The sequence below is a fragment of the Aphelocoma coerulescens genome, chromosome 2 (genome assembly GCF_041296385.1).
Source record: "Aphelocoma coerulescens isolate FSJ_1873_10779 chromosome 2, UR_Acoe_1.0, whole genome shotgun sequence".
Lineage (NCBI taxonomy): Eukaryota > Metazoa > Chordata > Aves > Passeriformes > Corvidae > Aphelocoma > Aphelocoma coerulescens.
Genome location: NC_091015.1, coordinates 130,167,026 through 130,189,037, shown reverse-complemented (window position 1 = coordinate 130,189,037; position 22,012 = coordinate 130,167,026). Strand labels below are relative to the sequence as shown.

The 22,012-nt window shown below is 41.2% G+C and overlaps 1 protein-coding gene across 1 annotated transcript in view; it reads left to right on the top strand.

Moving 5' to 3' along the window:
* Positions 1 to 1,831, top strand: part of CA8 (carbonic anhydrase 8) — a 45,635-nt gene extending 43,804 nt beyond the window's left edge. The window contains exon 9 of the mRNA XM_069004809.1: positions 1,165 to 1,831. The gene's annotated coding sequence lies outside the window, so the exon portion shown is untranslated. The remainder of the gene's footprint in view (positions 1 to 1,164) is intronic.
* The last annotated feature ends 20,181 nt before the right edge of the window (positions 1,832 to 22,012 follow it).

Genomic DNA, 22,012 nt, shown 5'->3' with positions numbered 1-22,012 from the left:
GAGTTTTTCCAGATATGGGGAATACTACTTGTTATTATTACTTGGTTGTTGTTTGGTTTTTTTATGTTACACCTTTATACCAAGCCCCAGGAAGAACCGGGAATCCTCTGTGCTGTTATGTGGAGTGTAAAACCTGCTGCTCTGTGAATGCCTTACAGCCTCCCTTAGGAGGCAGCTGGTAGAAAGCTCTTCAAGTGGACCATCAAATGGTGCTGCTGCCAGACAACATGACTTTTGGGGGGTATTGAATGATAACCAGGGAGTACATGGAAATTACAACACCGATTGTCTTGTGGGTAGGCACTGACTTCTTAACAGCATTGCTGGTGCCTAAAAATCTCTACTCTCCCTTCTGCTGTCAGAACCAGAGTGGGAACTCTCTAGAATATGTTGACTCTTCCTGCAAGCAATTGTAGCCCCAGGTGACCATTTGCACACAAGCACTTTCAGACTGGTTGTGTGCATATACTGAGCTATAGTTAGCACTAAAATAACCTCAGGGGAAAAAAAAAGGCAAATTATTAGTACAACAGAATGAAGTGGTTTGGCATTCTCATACCTATTGCTCCTGAACTGAGAGCACTGGCGCAATCTGAGCACCTGGATTCTTAAGGTTATGCCAAAGCACATGAATATGTGTTTGCATGAAATCAAGTATTGATTAATGCTTCTAATGAATAAGAATATTACTTATTGGTGATTGCTTTCTATCCCTTGAGCCCACCTGACTCCTGTGAGAGCTGGTACTCAGCACTTCACTTAGTAAGGCCCTTAAAATAGTAAATGGTAAAAAGTTCTCTGTGACCAGTGTATTTTGCTTTCTAGTTTACTATCATGAGCACCAGGTTAGAATCGATTACCAGACTGATTCAGAAAGCCAGTTGTAAAGCTTTGTTTCAAATTAATAATTTTACCACCGCCTTTAACTTCGCATTTTTACTGCCATTTCCTCCATTGCTAGTAAATCTTGCAGCACTGGCTTTACCCTAAAAGAGAAGAATCAGTACCATTATGTCACTGAAGTATATACCCTGAAACTGCTCCCACCTGCTGTCATGAAATCCCAGCTTTTAGTTTTCCCTGTCTCCCTGGTTGGACATAAACAGTCTTTCAGACCCACTGCGGAGGAATTTCAGTAACATAATTGTTCCATTCTCTTTTCAGAGAGGGGGAAGACAATGCTCCCACAGTGCCCACAGATGAGAAATGGAAACTTTTGAGACTGCTGCTTCAGCTGAACCACAAAGCCTGTATTGTTTGTCTTCATTTAATTCAGCCTTGATAGACAGCTGTGACAGTTGGTCTGTCCACACGGTCCAGTGAAATTCTGGGAATGGGCTGAAGAAAATGTATTAAAGAAGAAAACATATTAAATCTTCCAATTCACACTGTTAACTATTTTTAAATTGTCATTATCGTTGCTTTTATAGCTACTATGCCATAGCATTCAATAGTCATCTGTGATCCAAATAATACTGATTTTAAGCTTGGTATGAATGCTAATATGTAGAAATACTCATTATTGTTTTGAATGCTAGATTTAGTTTTATTCCATATCATCTCTTGTGCTGTCAGTAGCCATATTTTCTGTAGAGGGGAGATGCATTCCACAGAGGTAATAAAAACATTGTTTGTTCACAAAGAGTATTATACAAATTCAGAATTAATTTTTTGACAGAAGGCAGCACTTCTCTGCCAAACATATGCACTTGACATGGTTTATCTGAATAAAGCTGAATGATACTTGCATTACTAGGAACCTTACTGAAATAAAGGACAGTTTGGAACTAAGTAAAATTAACCAATACAACAATAAACAGAATTGTCTGGATTATTTTCTATTTGGTGAGCCATGAAACTTTGCGTCACAGTGTTCAATTCAGGCAGAAAATTATCAGCCATTGTTCTCCTGTGAATTATGACAGTTCTATTTGTTCTGTACATTGCTGAGGATGGTGGTCTGGGGACTTACTCTGCATGTCCTGAGCTCACTGCACAGCATGGGCATTGCCATTCTGGGCCACACATGACTTATCTGACAGAGAAGATAAGGCAAGGGTAGTCTGAGCCAGCTAGTCAACCTCATAGCTTCTAATTCCTGAGAAGCACCCAGATCTGAAGGACAGAGTCAGTAATGTGGGAGGCAAATGGCTTTGATCACCGTAGCTGTTAGTGAGGTCCCCTGTCCTAGCATGAGGGACATTGCAGAGATCTGTGTCAGTGGAAGAACCCCAAAGGCACAGATGGCAAGTTCCAGTCTGGGGCACAATGAAGATGCAAACTGAGGGCTCACAAAGGGGACGCCACTGCCTTGGAGCAGATCGATTGTCCGTCACAAAGTGATTGCCAGGCAATGGTAAATGCAGAGTCAGAAGGCATCCTTAATCCACCTTGTCAAGGGTTATGGGGAGAGCTGCTGCTGAGCAAAGAGTTACAAGTCCTCTGAGTAATTTATGTGTATATTGGGGGCAGCAGAAACAACAGACAAACCCACACTCTGCATGTGAGCTGAGTGAGGGGGACCAGATACTGGTGACCACTTAATGTGCTTGTAACTGGGTGTACTGCAGAAACACATGCTTCCTTTGGAGACAAGGCTTGGCAGCATGCATTGCAATAAATGCACTGAAAATATAATGCAAGCAGCCCACCACGAGGTCATCTGTTCATTTTGGGCTTAGCAGAGTAGCAATCAGCATGTTGCTCCTTGGGCTTAGAGAAACTTATATTTCTTAGGGTTATCTCTATCTTTCACCCACATTTGATGAAGTATAACCCCATTATCTATACAATGGGTTCAAGATTTTAGTGCTGGCCAAAACCATACTTTCCACCTGCAGTGTCTGCAACATGTGCATGTAGCAGCTTCACTGGCTGCTGCCCCTCTTCCTTCAGCAGTTACTCCCCAAGCAGCTGCAGCTAGAGCCCAGCCCCAACATCCGATTACCAGACCCCAGCCTCCCACTGATCTGCATGATACCACGGGGCAGGACAAGTCTCTGCTGCAATGGCCTGGTTGGACTGTCTGCAGTTTTTGACAGGAGCCTGATAATTTGTCTTAGTTGTCAGGTTTGGTACTAAAAGCTTGGGAAAATAAAGCCCTGTGAGATGGAAGTCAAGTGGTTTCTGCCAGGTGAAGGTCTCTTCTTTTCTCCTTGCACCCAGCAATGAAAGAACCCTCCAAAAGTGGAGTGAACCACGTTCCAAACCTGACAATTCTCACGTTATATGCACAGCTCATTCAGAAGATCTTCTCCCTTTGCATATAACATATTATTAACTACTGAGGGTTAACTAACAGGAACTGTAGTATTAATATGGCAAATATTGACATTATGATGAAATCTGAAGTAGATTTATTTGCTAAATAAACATGTTCCTTATCTTGGACCTGGCTGATATTCTTGTGGCTGCGAAATACAGATACATTGCAAAGCAAATGATGTAATGTCTCCACCAAAAACTTCATTATTTCCCTTTCCTGTGCTCCCTTCCTGTGTTTGCTGTTCTTTCAAGCATTGCCTTGTGCAGTGAAATTCTAGTCATATAAATACTACTACTACTGAGGAATTTAAGTTAGTAAATTTGTCTCAACATTTGTCAGACTTTTTTTTTCCAAGGCTTGGCTTTGAAAGAAAAAGAAAACCCACTGGTAAAAATACTTACAACAGTTTTGTGTCCTAAGAACTAGATCTAATTATAACAACAAATTCATTCACAAAACACCCCCATTCTAATTACAGATTGGTCAACCCCCATTCATTTTGTGTTGGGAAAAGTTAAGTTAGTCTTTCTGGTTTTGGTAGGAATCCACAGGGAGGAATTTTCAGGAAGGGCTCTCTGTGTATTATTTCAGTTACACTGCACCCATGAGAAGTTTTATTGAGTGTGGCAAGGGTCTGCTGCTCTCCAATTAGAGTTCCACATGCCTGCCTTTGTATTAATATTTTTAAGAAATCATAAAACAGATAAAGGGGTTCTGAGGGTAGTGTAAGGACCTAAATTAATAATTTCCTCTTCAAGCCTACAGCTGCTAAAAGTTTGAATCAGATTGCTCTCTGGAAGTATTTTTAAAGGTAAATGTTAATGAGCATAATGCTTCATATAATTTTAGAAATTTATTAGAAATGTGAATTACAAATTTCCAAGAGTTGCACGCTTGTTGGTCAAGAAATCAATGCCATTATACTTAAAAGCAACTTTGTGCCTCATCACACAAAATCTGGCTCCACAGGTTTCTGATAAACTGTAGGAAGGTATTGGGAATAGGAAGAGATCCATCTCTTGGGAGAAGGAAGGTGAATTGGGGCAGATGCCTGCTGTCAGTGATCTTCCCTCTACAGGTGATGTGTTCTTCAGTTTCCTCTGTAGTTTTCTGGAGCTCTCAGAAAAATTTAGAGCCTTTAAACTCTTAGTTTAACTTCAGACCATGATATGATATGCTTTGTACCTTGGGCTGTGATCCTGGGTTCCCACTTTTCTAAATCAGAGTAGCTTCTCAGCACAGTGCCTCCCTACAGCTGCCTTTTGCCCTGGCTCCCACCTTTCCTTTGTGTAAAAATTAAGGCATAGGTGGACTAATAATAAATTCTGTCAATAAGGTCTGTTCCCAAAATATATCTGGGAGGTAAACAGGCATAAATTGGTGTGGGTTAAAGGATAGGCTTGATCCCAGACATTACATGGGCAAGAGTGTGGTAGTGGCTGTGTCTGGAAACAGATGTGAGGTAGGACATGAGTCTAAGAGGAAGTAAGAGTGGTCCCTGGCCATCATCCTGGTCTGCATCCTAATGGTTTACTCATCTGTGTTCCTGACTCTCAGAGAGTAATTGAAGACTACTGTTTGCTGATGAGGTGAAAGTGCTTAACAGCAGGACAATATAAAGAAAAGATAATTTTACTGATAAATTTTAGCTGAATTTTGCTGAGAAGGAACAAGGAGGGGAGATCCATTCACATGCAGCTTCACTAGAAGTCACACCCATCAGTGTTTTCCAGACCCTGCCAGGATGCACTGCCATAAGCACAGACTCACCTTCATTGAGTTTGACTGGTGGGCACACCACTGCCCCAGTAATGGTCTTGGGCGAACTATTCCTTTCATGGTTGTCACATCCACTCCAGCGAGAATGAAGGGAAGCTTCCATTCTTGTAGAAATGGAGGGAGCCTCAGAGGGAATGATGGCTGTAGAGAAAAAGGGGAAAACCCTCTAGGGGTTGAGAACTGTGGAAGGAGTACAAATTTTGGCCTGCTTTTTCCTCCTTGGCTGGGTTTCATGGTGGTATCATCAGCCATGGAGCTTGCTTTGAGATGTGTTCTCCCTTTATGTGCTGCCGGCTGAAATGTCAGGTAGCTGGAGAACCACCCACTACACCTCCTGAGGCTGGACCATGCAGGATATGTTTGGAAGTGTTTACATGCACATTTATTTATGAAACTGTAGCTGCCATTGTAAGCACACCTCTGTGTGTGTATTTACATCTTTAGAATGCTACACATAAAAAAATATTTTAAAAACAAAACCATTTTAAAATTAATTGTAGAACATCTAATTAAAGCTAATATATTTCAGTATGAAGACTATATGCCTACCATCAGCTCACCAGCCCTGTTGGTATTTGTGTGATTGGGTTTCTCCCTTTGCTTAATGAATTTTTGTTTGTCCTGTTCCTTTTCCTTTTTCCTCATTATTTATTTTACTGCCCCTGGTCTTTTATATTGAATGCTGTTCAAGACTTGCTCTGAAGATGTTATTCACTTTTTCATGAGCCTTTCTCTTTTACAGTTCTTGTTTGAATGCTTCAGATGTATTAAAGAACTTATCTTTACAATCACTTTGCATATGTCTTCTCCCCTCTATCATGTGAGGATTCCTCTCTGATCACAGATTATCTGTATGATGCCAGGTATCAGAAAAAGACCCAGCAATCAGCCATGTCAGAGAGAGATTCTTCATATGGACCTGCAGAGCATGTAGTCCTTGTCCAGGAGAACTTGTTATACCTTAACTTAGCCTTATTTGCAAATTAAAAACCCAGCATTGACTCAGTAGTCAGATCTCCTCTTAAGCCTTCTCCCTGATTTGCTCTGGTAACTACTTCTAATGCAATCTTTGCTTTTCAGTGCTGGGTTATTTTTTGTGATTCTTCTGTTCGGTACCTTCAAATGCTTCTCACCAGCATTCTTCCCATGCTGTTTACAGAGACAGTGGCAGCTTTTTACTTCTGCTTGGCCTTCCCCACAGCCTGACCTCATCTTTATACAGAGGCCCTCTCCTCCCCAAATATGAGGGAAACAACTGAAGATGGGATAAAAGAAGGGAAATATTAGATATACTTGGAAAGAATTTGCCCTATAAAGTACACATTGAGCTGTTTAAGCCTTGAATGACCTAAAAAAGTATCAAGATAAAGCAAAAACAGCATAAAGAAACTTCCTTAAGTGCTCTTTGCACTAGCAGGGATGTGGTTGGAAATATTCCTTCTCTATTTCCCTCTCAGCTTGCTTGTGTTGGAAGTGATCCATTCTGGGTTGTGTAACACCAGCTGACTAACTCACAGCCAACTCCCAAATCAGTGATCAGAAACCGCATCCAGCCAGCCCTATTCCCTGAGACTGCTTCTCTCCGGCACCTTTCCCATCAGTGACAGGGAATTGGCTGCTTGTCCTTGGACAGCAGTCCTTACCCCAAACCCTGGCTGTTCACCACATTCCCTGTGCTGAGTTACCTTCCCATGCCCACGACATCTCCTGAGATGGAAGACAGTAAAGAAATAAGGTCTCAACACAAACTCCATTCTTTTATGAAGTAAAGCACTCAAGAAGGCAGAAGTTTCAAGCGCAAAAGCAACTCCCATGCTTATTATTAAAGGTGATGTTTGTGATGGAGACAAAACCAACTTGATCTTACATAGACATAAACTCTTTTCCTCCCTTAGGCTTTAATATAAATATACACTACAAACAGTGCTTTCTGAAGTGCCTCCCATGTAAACATCTGACAGTGGTGAGCATGAAACAGATGAAAGCTCTGATAAGTCAGTGAACACAGAGAGCTGACTATGATACACCATGTCAGCAATATTTTAAATAGCAGGTATAAAGCAGTTCTAGAAAATGTGTGTTTAGCCTCCTGTTGTGAAGATACCCGGGTTTTTCTTTTTGATGCACTATAGGTCTGTAGGAAATGGGTTGCATTATCTTGGATTGTAAGTTGAAAATGGCTTGGTCTCTTTAGCTGGGTAATCATATGTGCAGCCAAGCAAAAAGAAAAAAAAATGCAAACCAAAGGTAGCTGAAAGATTTATTCATGGCTTAGAAAAATGTAGTAGTTCACACAGATAAGGAGATGTTTACTCAAGAGAAAAATAAAAAACAAACACAAAAAAGCCTGAGAGCTATGTGCTCTTGGCAGGGAGGCCTCTAATGACTACCAAGTGCATGAGTCTCAGTGTGAAATTACAGGCCGTGATTAAGTAGATGTGCTGCAGCATTTTGAACCTTCCTGATTTTATGTTTTGACCACCCCAGTTCTACACAATTTAAAATGGGATCCTAAAAACACATGGGGTCAGAGCATCTCAAAATAACTGTGACTAGGGCTGTAAGGAATTTAAAAAGTTCTTGAAGAGCCAAAGAATCTGTTTTCAACAGGGCCCCAGGTGTCTGGCCTTCAGATGATGATATGATGGCACAAAATTTTTCCAGGTGTCCTGTAAAGATGTGTAATTGCATTATATTATCCAACCACTAGATGTCTGCATACTGTAGAGCTTCAGGCAGGGTTTGTTCTCCAACAGAAAACACAAAGAAAACATGTATCTGCAGATGTATCATAATTTGTCATCTGTTTTTTTCTGACCTATGTCCCTTGTCTATGGAGGGATCTGTGGGCAAAGAGATACTCTGCAAGAAAAATTATATGTATGAAAATGACTGGTTTCTGTTAAAACTGGAAAGTAAACTGTAGATTAGGCCATGTGTCAAGGTCACATCTATTCAGATAAAATTCAAAAATACAAGAAATTAAATACAGCAGGGCCACCAGTGATTTTAGGATCACTGTAAATCCCTGTGCTGGTTTGACTTCAGTTCTTCAGGGAGTCCCACAGGTTTTTGTTGCTTATTATTTGGAAAATGGAGCCCATCTGGGTGTTTTCAGTGGAATCAGAGCATTTGGGAATCCTAAGGTGAGCTGTGAGCACTGTGAGCCCACAGGTAGTCCCCCAAGTGCTTGCTTTGAAGTAACAGTGTTAAAACAAGGACACATTTTGGCCGAACTGTAGGACAGCCCAGACTAAGTGTGCTCTGCATGGGCAGTTGTTTACATACCTTTTTGGCATAAACACTTTTCTCACAGAGTTTCCCCAAGGCACAGTGATCAGCAGCCCTTCCTAGGTGCTCGCTCTGCTGAAATGCCAAGAATGGGATGGGGAAAAAAAAAAAATCCTGTGCTTTCAGGGCTTTTGCTGCTGCCAGGAAAGCATATATTGCTTGGGTTTAGATACCAAGCTTCAGAAGTCGCTGTTATCTGAGTTCATGGGAATAAGCGAAGACTCTGAACTTCTGTGAAAATTACTGGTTCACACAAGGGCAGTACCTGCAGTGTCTCAAACAGAGGCAGATTAACTGTGTCCTATAACCCTTGAATGTGAACTCTTCCTCCTCTCTCCAAAGGCCTCTTCACATACATATCATGTTGCTTTTATTTGTTGCTCCAAAATACAACTTCCCCTTGCTTCTCTTGATCTGCCGCATTCCCTTGCTGTTGTGAATTCTTTCCCAAACACATTTAGTAGTGGGTAGCTGCAGAGCACAGACATTTTTTGTGTGCTACTTGATATTACAGTATTCACCCTTTCCCAAAATGTTTTGAGTGGTGTTCAAGACTTTCCATGCTTCTTTACATCTCTTGGCTAGTTAATCAAGTAACAGTTCCTAAATTCAGTTTCTTATTAACAAAATTGAATCTAATATTAAGGATTCATTCTCATTTTAGAGTTGATTACCATAATTGTGGTTAGTGTTACATCACAATTAACTTTGTTTTTAATCACTAAAAGGCTAACAAGCTCAGTTCCCACCACTTCCATTTGGACTCATAAATGCAAAAAAAGAAGGTCTGATAGGTGTCCTGCATTTACAAACTGCATAAAGTTTCTTTCACTGTCCTTAATAGTGAGTGTCAAATTTGTGAAGCTTAGGGACAGATTGATGAGGAAATTTTTCTCTTTTTAAGAAGTGGAGGAGCACTTAATAAAATGTCATTTCTACTTCTTTTTGAATTAGGGCAGAATCCTGTTGCTGTACATGAGAATGCCAAACTATGCAGTTCTTCACCATAATTTTTTTTTTATTCACAAAGCTCCTGAAATTATTTTGTGAAGATTATTTGTCTTGAGACAAATCTGTGCTCAATCTTAGGGTCTCAAAAGTAAGGATTCAATGAAGCCCTTGGAAGATGGGTCTTTGTTCCACCTGCAAGAAAAGGAAGTGCCTTTCTTGACATTTTTAGATCTTTTCTGAATTGCAGGGAAGTTTTAATTAAGTTAGAATACCCTAAATTACTGAGATTTTAAATTTCAATCATTTTTAGCAATGTTTTTTAGGACTTCTGTAATATTAGCTAAATTTCTCTTTTCATTGAGCCTGCAGCTCCTGCATTCTACATTTGTTCTGTTGTGTAATTGTTTTTATTTGTCAAAGAGAGAGAAAAGAAAAAGGAATGCTTTTTAAGAATGTATCTGTCAGTTGTCCTGTAAATGGAGAGTGATAATATGTGGTCACATTACCAGCTCTTAATAGGAGAGACATTGTGATCTCGAATACACACCTCCTCTTGCTAATTAGCCAGTTAAAAAAGAGCAATCTGGTATTACTTTGGGAATATCTTCATATAGAAAGAAATTAAGACGGGCATAGATTGATTTTATGTTTTTTTAATGTTTCTTTCCTACCAATTTCTAAGAAGGAAGAAGCAAAATATATTCAGTTTTGGACAACAAGAGACCAAGTTATGAAACATCCCTCTTCCCCTCACTTTCCATATGCTTGTCCCTTTCCCTAGCAGCCAGAAGAATGAGAGAAAAGAATCAAAACACAGTGTCATTCCCAGCAAAAAGTCCCAGCTCACATTTTAGCTGTAGTAGACATCTACATGAAGGGGTAGGACTGTTGTCACCCAAATCAAAGCAGTTGCACCTGTAAGAAGGGAACATTTGGCTAGAGCAAGGAAGGAGTTAGATTCAAGTCTAAATCTGCTCTCAAGAGCTTTTCAACTGCTAATTTACTGAGATCACGTGGGGTTTTAGATCTCCTTGTCTTTCATTAGATTTTAATGAGATATTTTTCCTCTTGTCCAGACAGAGTCCTCCCATTTTCTTGTTACAGTCTTCCTGTTTGTACCCAGCAGCACAGCCTTGGCTTCAAAGCTGCAGCAAAAATACACTCAAATCTGTGTGCTCAATCCAGACTGCACGACCACAGTGACTGGCAATTACTTATGATCAACCAGCATTAAAGTGGAAAGGTTCACTCTATTAGGCTTCATCTTTATAAAAGACACCACAGAATTTCACCCAGTAATTCCTTCATCAAGCTGAGAAGCTTGCATTGACCTTCTGCCTCATCTTGAGTTGCCTTTAATCTGTACTCTCAATGCTTTACGTCTGGCACCGTGTGTAACTGTATTTGCACTACCCGCAGTGTTGTGCGTGGTTTTCAAATCTTTTGTTTCACATGCTACTTTTCTTTTTCTAAATTTCTTTTTTTCCCTTTTAAGTCACGTCTCAATTTTTTTTGTTCATCAGCTTTCCTCCAGCTTTTATACTTTTTACTTTCCTCCTAGATTCTTTCTGTCACATACCATTTCTGTCAACAGGCCGCACACGGGCTGTGCTTCCATGATATAAGATCTGTGTGCTCCTGGATCAGCCTGTGGTACAAATCCAATCTGAATGAGGCACGGGCATATTTCTGATGAATTAGCCAGAGTACAGTATGTGGATATATGCCAGGCTATATCCCAACTATGGGTAAACAGATGATGTGTATTCGGCATAAAATTAGAGTGGGCAGGATGAGCTAAAAACTGATCTGTCAAGACAGATTGAAGTTGTACTAAGAATTCAAAATATTTGGAACAAATTTGAACTGACAGACTGAAGTTGTTTTAGTGCTTTGTGTCATATGGCCACAGGGTTTTTGATCTTGTAACAGGCATCTTAAAACAGGTTTCCCATCTTGTCTATTTACAGCCTCGGTAACACTAATGTCAGCAAAGGAATGAACTTCCTGCTATTAAGACCAGAAAGAGTCCTTAGGGTAATTTCACCTGATCCTTGAGTGACCCAGACAGTAAAATTTCATTCATTAGTCCACAATGTGTTCAATATCCTTCTGTCATCCTTTAATACCAAGCCCCCTGACAGAAAATATGTGAAGCATCCAGTAATACAATGTTGTTTGGACAATATAGTCAACACATAATCTGAGAAGAACCTGTCTGGGATTTGTACCTAGAGTCACACTTTCACACAGAACCCTGGCAAAACTCTTAGCTTAGAAACAGCCATCCTTAACCTGGATCTTGGCACTCCCTGAGGAGTGAGGCACCAGCCATGGATATGAGACAGCTGTAGCTGGTGGTTGCCACACCGGGTAACTCCACTGCCTGCTGCTTGCCAGCTGAAATCAGTATTTGGCCTCTGGAGTCAGAACATGCTTGAGAGGGGTTTGCAGGCTTGGCACATCCAGGGCTTGTGCCTCAGACAGACGCAGGATGGAAATGCAGTCTAAGAGAGTACCACTGGCTCCTACAGCTGCAAAAGAGAGCAATCTAAGGAAAAGCTCCTCCATCCCTACCAGGGGAAATCCAGTACTGAACTCTGAACTTTACGAGATGAAAGTTTTTCCTGTTCATTTGTGTACCTGCAGATCAGGTATGCAATTAGGGGGGAAGTTGAATGAGAAGATAAGAAGGAAGACAGATGCACAAATTGATGGAAATAAATCCAGAATCTTTCCTGACACTGAAATCAGATGACAGGTCTTATGTGAAGAGCCAAACAAGACCACTTCAAACAAGGACACAGGAATCTCTTTGTGGATGAACTGAGAGTGACAAAGATCTTTTTACTTTAAAAAGTTTTTAATAATTGATAAAATGGGGGACTAAAAGCATATAAAGAGCATATGCACTTCTCGTGAAAAATGTTTATCACTTTCTACCCACTTCATTGCATAAGATTCATTGCATCTGATGGTAGAATGATTGGATTTGGACAAAGTGTAAAGCTTTTCTCCAAAATGACAAAGTCACATTTTTGATCTAGTAAACAACCTATCTTTGTGCATGTTCAGACATCACCTCCCAGAAACAAGTTTCCTCGTTTTTTCACTCGTGTTAGTCCTTCAGCTCCAGCTGCAGGACAAATGTTTCTGTTCTCTTTTCCTGTCTCACAGATCTCCAGAATGTGTGCTTTTTGTACAAAAAATATCTTTCTTTGATGTCTTTCAGGTACTGGACAATCAGTAGGGATGGTCCAAATACTTAATGTCTTCAAAGCTCTGTTAAGGACCTATCCCCTACATACCACTTCAGCCAAGTCATTTCTGAGCAGCAGGAGATGGTCTGGAAGATATTTATTGCCTGCTTACCATGTTTGTTGTATACTTGCACAAATTTCCCTCTAGCCAGGGCTGTAGTAAGATATTCTAGCACTCAGGGTACCTAATATTTTACCCTTCTAATAATGCAGTTTGAATAAGTACAGAATCATAGAATGGCTTGGGTTGGAAGGGACCTTAAAGGTCATCTTGTTCCAACTCCCCTGCCATAAGCAGCAACACCTTTCATTAGACAGGTGGCTCAGGGGCCAATGTCCAGCCTGGCTTTGAACATTTACAAGGATGGGACATCTACAACTTCCCTGGGCAACCTGTTCCACTGCCTCACCACCCCCACAGTAAAGAACTTCTGCCTAATATCTAACCTAAACCTACACTCAGTGTAAGCCATTATGCCTTGACCTATCACTACATGCTCTTGTAAATAGTCCCTCTCCATATTTCTTGTAGGCTTTCTTCAGGAAATGGAAGATGCAATTAGGTCATCCTGAAGTCTTCTCTTCAGGCTAAATAATTCTAACTCTCAGGCTTTCCACACAGGAGAGGTGCTCCAACCCTCTAATCATTTTGATGGCTTCTTGTTATGATCCAGTTTTAAGGTTCTTAGAAATGCCTCTTCCTGTATTGAGGTGCAAAAGAGACCATATGCCAGTGACAATAGTAAAGGTTTTATTTGATGGTAAATTTGAGAGAGAAAAGAAAAGAAAAGAAAAGAAAAGAAAAGAAAAGAAAAGAAAAGAAAAGAAAAGAAAAGAAAAGAAAAGAAAAGAAAAGAAAAGAAAAGAAAAGAAAAGAAAAGAAAAGAAAAGAAAAGAAAAGAAAAGAAAAGAAAAGAAAAGAAAAGAAAAGAAAAGAAAAGAAAAGAAAAGAAAAGAAAAGAAAAGAGAAAAAAAAGGAAGGAAGGAAGGAAGGAAGGAAGGAAGGAAGGAAGGAAGGAAGGAAGGAAGGAAGGAAGGAAGGAAGGAAGGAAGGAAGGAAGGAAGGAAGGAAGGAAGGAAGAAAGAAAGAAAGAAAGAAAGAAAGAAAGGAAGAGAGAAAAGGAAGGAAAGAAAGGAAGAAAGAAAGGAAGAAAGTAAAAAATAGGAAAATAGGTGGGGGGGACAGAAAGAGTGATGGGGACAGAAAGAGTTACAGGGACAGAATAAGGAAAATATCACCACTCTGTGGATCCCAACGATGTCCACTGATCCTCTCCAGCTGGTCTCTTGGTGGTGAAGGTCTCCCCAGAAGGCACAGAGTCCTATGGGTGTACATGCTCAGGCTGGGTGGGCACAGAGAGTCCCATGGGTGTACATGCTCAGGCTGGGTGGGCATGTCAGCCATGTCCCCCTGGGGTGGGGGTCAGTCTCTCACAGCAGACTCTGGGTCTGTTGCCCCACGTGCAGCCCAGTGGGGCCAAGCCTCTCACGTGAATGTCCCGTGGATGTGCCCTGTGGGGTTGAGGGTTCCACAGCTGGGCCAGTTTGTGTAATCAGAGGATGGGTGTTTAGTGCCTCTCACCAGAGGTTGCACCATGCACCCAAAACCTCCTCCTCCCCCCTCGGCTGGGGGGAGTCTGTGTAAACCTGGCTTCTGTGAGCTGTGCTCTCCCCCACCCCAAACTCAGCTAGGGAAAGTTGCAGCTGGTGGCTTTGGCCTTTTGTGGATGCACACCTTTCCCTCAGCCTGAGGTGACTGAACAATGCGTTCCCCTTTATCTAATCAGCAGTTTGACTTTCAGTTCAAAGCCCCACTATTCAGGGAAGCTTCTTCAGTTATAGCTTCTTCATAATGAGCAAAACTTTATATCAATGTTTAAGGCATGAACTATTTTCAGTCTCTGACATCTCCTCTGGACTCGCTCCAACAGGTCATTGTCCTTCCTGTGCTGGGGACCCCAGACCTGGAAGCAGTACTCAAGGTGGGCTCTCACAAAGATGCAGTATAGAGGTAGAATCACCTCACTTGACCCCCTGGCCATGCTGATTTGGATGCAGCCCAGGACACAACTGGCTTTGGTATTTGTTCAAATACTTAAATTCTCAGATAAATAATTCAGTATTACAGTTGCAGGCACTAAATATTGATTAGTCACAGAAAGTTACTACAAAATGGCATTGCTTTTGCCTAGCTGTGTAGTCAGTCTCTTGAAAAAGGGACTGATGATATACCTGCAGTGAGATCACATCTGCTTTGGGAGACAAAGGCAGAGCCACCCCAGTGGCCCTGACAGAGGTCTGAAGTTTCACTGCTCAGGTGCTCAGGTCTTGAGCTGGAAGGATTTAATGAAACTGCTTGGTCCTTCCTCTGCCACTGAAGGAGAAATGTAAAGGAGTAGCCAAAATAAAGTCTTCTCTTCCCTGCTATGTGCCCTACTCGGGTGAAGTTCAACAAGGCACCTCGAAGCAGGCTCAGCAGGAGCATATGCTCCCAGAGGAGGTCTCCCCTTGCTGTACATGAGCCTGTTGTTGCTGTAAAAACACAGGGATGCTGAGCTGCAGTGTCTTGTCCTACCCCAGCACTGAGGCAAGAGTGGCTGATGGGTATGTGTATAACTTGCTTTAGAGACCTTCCCATGTGAGCCCCATCTCCTTAGAAAGCTTTTCCTCTTGGCTAACCACACTCAGCTTCAGCAAATATGTCCCCCTGCCTGGTCCCCATCCCTCTTGGCTTCTTCAGGGTATGGCAGTCCAGCAGGGCACCCTGAGGGTTGGGGACTACCTGGGGTGGCAGGGCTGGGCCTGGCAGCTGGACCCGTCCCACCGCCTCATCCAGGAACATCCAGGGGTACTGGGGCACACTGTCCCATATCAGGCATCTCCCTGGGGACAGGGACAGCCCTGTAAGTGCCCTCAGGCAGTGACACAGAAATTTGTTCTGTGCCTAACACCCTTTTACCTGCCTTAAAGCTGTGTTTGCATCTGTTGGCAGTCCTGTCCTCTGAAAAAAGCCTGGTGCCCATCTCCACTATTTTCTGCACCAGAAATTTTTCTTAGTTTTTTTGGGTCTGTCATTTCTGTAGTGCAGAGAAGCCACCATCCCACCTGAGGACTGCGATGCAGGTGACTGCAAGATGCTACTGATCCCAGATGGTATCACCTCCTGGTGGTTCCTGATGTCCCTCTTTCCTGACCTCTATGCCTCCCTCATGGGGTTTACCTCGGCAGACAGAAATTTGACATTGTCACTGTGAACTCTGCTGAATCACAAAATCGCCATGCCTTAATTTCATGGGCCTCATCAATAAGTCTTGGTACTACAGCAGCTGATTAAACAGTAACTAATCCCCTTTTGTTGTTGGAGGGAAAAGTAGAACAGTGAAATCTCTTGCATGTTGTCCATCTCCTGAAGTTGAAAGGGTAAAAAAGAAGAAAAGCAAATAACTATGCTTTGGATAAAACCTCATGATCAGAAAAGGAGCTATTTACACATGCTCCTCAAAGGATCATGTGCTAGCCAATTTTAAATCAATATAATTTCACACCTATTTCATAGCTTTTTCTTCTTTTCTTGTGTACATTATTAATCCATAAGTGACATCAGGCAGTTCACTGGCTTCTAATGGTGAGGAGTTTTGCCTGAGTGATGTGGGAAGAAGAAGCAGAGAGAGAGGACACCTCATGGTAATGGTTCTCAAGGGCCAAGATCTCCCATTCTGCTCAGCCAGCCTCATCCATCCCAGTGGAAACTGCTTCAATAGTGCTGCATTAAATACAGAGAGTAACCTGTACCATCCTCCTTGGCATGGTGTTTTACCACCTGGTATGAATGCCACTGCTTCGAAAGGGCTGCTGCAGTTCCCTTGGGCATGAGAAAAAACCCACAACCTACCTCTTCATCAATTTTGTTTCTCTCCCATTAAAAGAACAGTTTGAGGTGGCAGGATGGCATGGAAGGGTGAAAAAGATTATCATGCCATAAGCCCTCTGAAATCTTGTGTTGAACAGCTCTGTGACCCTGTCCTGGGACAGCCCAGCCTGGAGTGAAGGTGTTCTGCTCTCCAGAATCTCCTCTTGGACACTCTTGCCCACTAAGTTTCCTCTGCCTGAACAGGGAAAAAGCAGCTCTAATTCACAAAGGCAGAAACTGGAGTCAGTTTTTTGCACACCCGACTGATGTTTCCAAGTGTTGCCACCAGAGGATGTACCAAGCACATTTTTTGCTGTATCAATGCATAAACACACAAACAGATTAAAATTGCCAGATTTACCAGCAGAGGTAGCATAACTTCTGTATCAACACGGGAAATATCAGTGTAAACAACAGTTCTTGAAAAAGAGAATGGAGAGAGAGAAGTAAGGAAGTTATGCACTGTATTTTCTGATGCATTTATCCCAGCTCTGTAGTATCCAACATATTAAATGATAAATGCATTTCTGATTTCTCTAATGCATTGCTAATACTGGGAATGTCTAGCCTAGGCCACTTCCAGTATTTAAAGCAGTTTTTATCAAAGACAGCAGCCATTTTGATGTTTGAATATTTTTCATTGCTGTAATTCATCTTCTAGATCTGGGGTAGTTGGCAATTTAGACACCAGGCAGAATAGAGTGTTCAAAGAGACAATGGCTACTGGAGTGAGGCATGACTCAAAAGCTGTTTGAAAAATGGTTGCTATAAAAAGGAATGGTAGATAATGAGACAGCATTTAAAACTGGTGTTTTAGAGAAAGATCTGTAATCTTCTCAAAGACAGTTATCAAAGATTTCTTAGTGGTTACGCTCTGTGTCAACAAGAAAGTATATAATTTTAACTGAAAAAAAAGAAGTTGATCTCACCCTGGTATTATCCCCCTTACTACAGGCACTGAATACTTCTAGGAAGCCACAGGTATACTTCAAAATGTATGTTCTAAAAGTGTATAATGTTGTGAAACATTCAAGAATACTCATTCTGCATTAATTATTTTCAGACTTCATTAATGGTCTGACTCTGACAATTCAGTGTCTGGTTAAGTGGAAAAACATCCCATTTGGTGGAAGAGAATCAAGCCTTGACAAATGTATTTTAAAATTATTTGTCATCACACTCTGAAATAAAGATAACTCTTTGCAGGAGTTTTATCTTTCATGGATAAACTGAGTTATGTAGTCGTGGTCTCATCCCGGAACCAACTCATTTATGTCTCTGTGTTTGTTTAGGCACCAAGTCTCATCTAATAACTCAGGAGTTATTAACTTTCTAAAACAACCTGTTTACTCAGTACATGACCCCTCAGTATTATGATAAACAAACATGAAAACAGATGGATTAAGGAAAGATTCACTGGTCTCTGTTGAAGTCTTCTGAGAAGAATTATTCTGGATACACAGTAAATTGCAGTTATTGTTTATTTGAATGGGCTTGTCAGTATAAAAAATAGCAGAATAATTTCCCTTCAGTTACAGTGTTGGCAACATCTGCAATTGCTGTAGTAGAGAGCAGTGGATGAACAGATTCATCTTCCATATTGTAAATACAATCATCTTCTTTCAGCTGTCAGTGTACTATGGCTCATTTTTTAACCAATCATACACTTTTTCAGTTATTGTTACTATCACTATCCACTTAATCCTGTCCATTTGAACTCCCCTTGCAAGGGCTGGGAAGCTTGAATGTTGCAGTAAATTTGTTTATTGATCATCCAATTATAAGACAAGACAACTTTTTACTTACTTTACTTCTTCCTAATGACAAACAAGAAAATTCTGAGGACTTTTTCATACTCTTGTATTCTCATGGCCAGTGTTAAGTATCTGTCCATGACTGCTGCAGCCCCTGGCAGACCTGTAACACCTCAGGTGCCTGATCACTTTTTCTGAAAGTGGGAGGTCATTCCTCCTCCATCTCTGTGAAAGCACAAAGAGAGGGAAATTTTAGCCTTTGACAGCCCAAGTGCTGCTCGCACTTTGGCCTGTGCAGTATGCAAGCCACCATCTAAAGCTTCTCACAGTACTTTCTCTGAAATCCCTTAGCTCTAAACAGTTAGGATATAACATTCCTACTCTTGACTATCTTTGAATTTTCTGTTTCCTCTATTTCAATAGCAGAAAAGGAAATCAAACACATCATAGAAATCTTATACACACCTGAGCAAACAAAACCCAATCAATATCTGAGGCATAGAGGAGGAGAACAGTTCAAATATTAGTATATTTTTGGTTGGAGCCTGACTGACTGACTCCTCAGAAGCCCATTCACTCACAGATTCCAGCATGCTCGTGTAGGGGGGAAGGATCCTCTGGATCCAGCTGTACCCCAAGCAAGTCATTACAGCTGGAAACATTAGATAAATAGACACCAAAGGCTCCACAGGGCAGACCGGGGAAGAAGTTGCTTCTGAGAGTCCTATCTATGAAGAGCCTGGAGATACAGGCACACCTGGTCTAGTCAAGCCTTTCCTTGTGATGAAGTCATTGCTGCTTGCTGCTACCACTGATGCAGCTGTGCAGTCCCACACCTATGGAGTCTGAGCCTCAAAGAAGCACAGTCTCCAGAGGAGCCTTCAAGCAGGGCTCAGGATTCCTGCAGCCCCCTCCTCTCTCCTGCTGAACTGTCCTTACACCCAAAAGAGGATCCAATTCCCTGTCCTCAGGAGCACCTGGCACATGCACTCTTTTGCCCTTTTGTTTTTAGCACGGTGTCTGCCACAAGGTGTTGTCACTTGTGCAACTGAGTAGGCAATCCCCAAGGTGCAACAGGTAGGACAATGCCTGAGAAACTCCATCACTCATTGAATAGTGCCAGACAGAGCTGGTTAGAGCAGCCTTTCATTCTGGCCACACTCTTAGCTCTGGTGTTTGCACACATGCCCCCAAAACTGAATTTTTCTCACAACTGTAATGTCATAAATCTCAAAAGAATTTTTTATTTGCTTGTTGTGAGAGATTTCAGCTGTACTTCACATGTTCTTCTCTTCTTTAGTGGACAAATCTGGAGCCAATTTCTGATGTGTAACTTTATCCAAAATCCCACTGTAGTCTCTAGAATTTCTGAGACTTCTCAAATGGGTGGCTGACAGGAAGCTGCCTGGTTACATGAGTTTTAACACATCTTTCAGCTAACTCTGAGACCCAAATGCAACATCTGCTAGAACAAGCAAGGACATCATGTGGATTTATGGTATTTGCTTGAGGATTCTGGAGCCATAAACCAGTGAATGGACTACAATGAGATAAATACAGTATTTCTCTTCTGTCAAAGACAATTCTGTTCCAATACTTTTCAATGCATTATTTAATTGAAAGCAGTTCCCATTTTGCTCAACCTAGCAATTTGAAAGTTTAAAAGATAAGCTACATTTCTTTGTTTGACTATACTGTCAAATGCATTTGAAAATAAAATGCTCAATCACGATAATGTTAAGACTGCTCTTTATGTTTGTGGGTTTAAAATGTTAAACCTAATAATATTCCTTTTTTGAAACTGGGCCAATGCTACTTCACTTGAAGTCAATGGGAATTTTGCCAATGACTTAAATGAAAGCAAATTTGGGGTCTATATATCAGCTTCAGGCTTTAGGACTCCATGGGAGCCCAGTACTTCCACTTTCTGAAAATTAAATATTTCCAACTGCACTGATCTCTCTGACTGTAATTTGCTGCCACATCTCCAAAAATGCATTAAAATGAACACTGACAAAGAGGGAAATATTTTATTATACTGCTGCCAGATTCCAAAGTTTTAAAGCAACAATATACCCTTCCTTTTTTTTTCCTCCCCCCCCGCTCCCCCAACATTTGCATTTCTCAAAGACATGAGACAGTGCCAATCCTGCAGGCAAATACACACAGGAGAATTGTGAAGCACAGGTACTGTCTGTATGTCTTCAACAAGCCTGTGCACAGCCTGGGAGCCCCCCTACACACAGTGACTGAATAGCTATAGATGCTATAGAGACTCCAAAGATTTTTGAAGACCATTGTCTTTTAAAAGATTATTAAAAATATTGATGCATTTTTCTCGTACTTATCTGTCTTGTTTTGTCATAATAGCTCAAAAGGAAGGGTAAGAAAAGTTTAAATATTTTGTGGCCAATTCTAACCAAATTGATTAAATAAACTCTTTTTCAGTTATTACGAAATGTTAATAAACTCAGTAGGCAGATGAAAGATGGACCAGGTAAGTTTAACCTGATATAGAGAATGAATAGTCCTTTCAGTACTAAGTCTTTAGAATAAACACTTGATATATCTCAAAGAAAATAATCTCTGCATCTGGACCAGTACTCTATGGACCCCAAGTTATTGCAACCAGTGTTTTAATTATGTCCTGAGAATGCAAGTAATCATGAGGGAAAGCAAGAAAGAGGCAGGACCAAACTCACTACCCTACTTACATATCAAATTTGAGATGTCAGTCTCCCCATACAGCAAATTAATCTGGTTTTGGAGAGGCTTCCTTCCTCTCCTCATTTGGTGATCAGATAGCTCAGAGGTGAGCACTGCAGCTCAGCTACAAAACAGGTGGCTCAGTGACATAGAGTCACTATACCTGCTTGCCTGACTTCCTAGAACCAGCACACCTTCCAGACTCAAGCTGAGGGTTTGTCTGCAGAGGAGGTCTGAAAAACTGTGAATACCCTTCTGAAATCATAGAATCACAGAATGGGTTGGTTGGAAGGGACCTTTAAAGTTTCACTAGGCCAACACATAAATATCATAAAAATATCATATTTTACCCACAATTTCTTTTTTGTACAGCATTTCAGCACAGAGCAATACTAAAAGTCATGTTCTAACTGCTGTGACATACCAGAAGTCATGGTCTGTCTTGCTCTGCACAGCAGTTTTGAGGAACTAGTCTATCTCTTGAAAAAAATCCCAGTATTTTAAAAGTGACCAAATAGCTCTGCATGCTTTGCAGGCAAACACACAGAATTCATCCTCTCCTTCCCTCTACTGATATCACAGTAAGTGGGGCCTGATTTAGAGACTCTGAGTATCTACAAGATCCAACAGACTTTGAACACTTTTGAACAACAATGCTTCCGGAAAACCAACACATCTGCATGAGTTTTTTCCACAGCAGGATGTTCATTTGCAAGTTCAACTTGAAGCATATTAAAAGTGTGTTATTATGTCTTTCTATGAATTATATGTATGCAGTAATCATTCCCTCCTACTCCGGATGGTTAATGACAGATTTGTTCTATTTGTCTGAGAAAGATGGAGTTTGGGGTACAATGTAGTGGTTAAATAATTGCCAAGTCACCATAAAGACATTACTCCATCTAATGTGCACAATCACACATTCAGTCAACTGACGATACAAGCCAAGCAGAACTAATCAAAACATTGAAGGTGGATGCTTGCTGCCAGCATCTCTCCTGCATTTACCAGACAAGCTATTTACAAAGCTAGAATGTGAGCTACTTAACTGTGAGCGAATTGAGTTTTGAAAGTAAAATGTAGCTAAAATTAAATA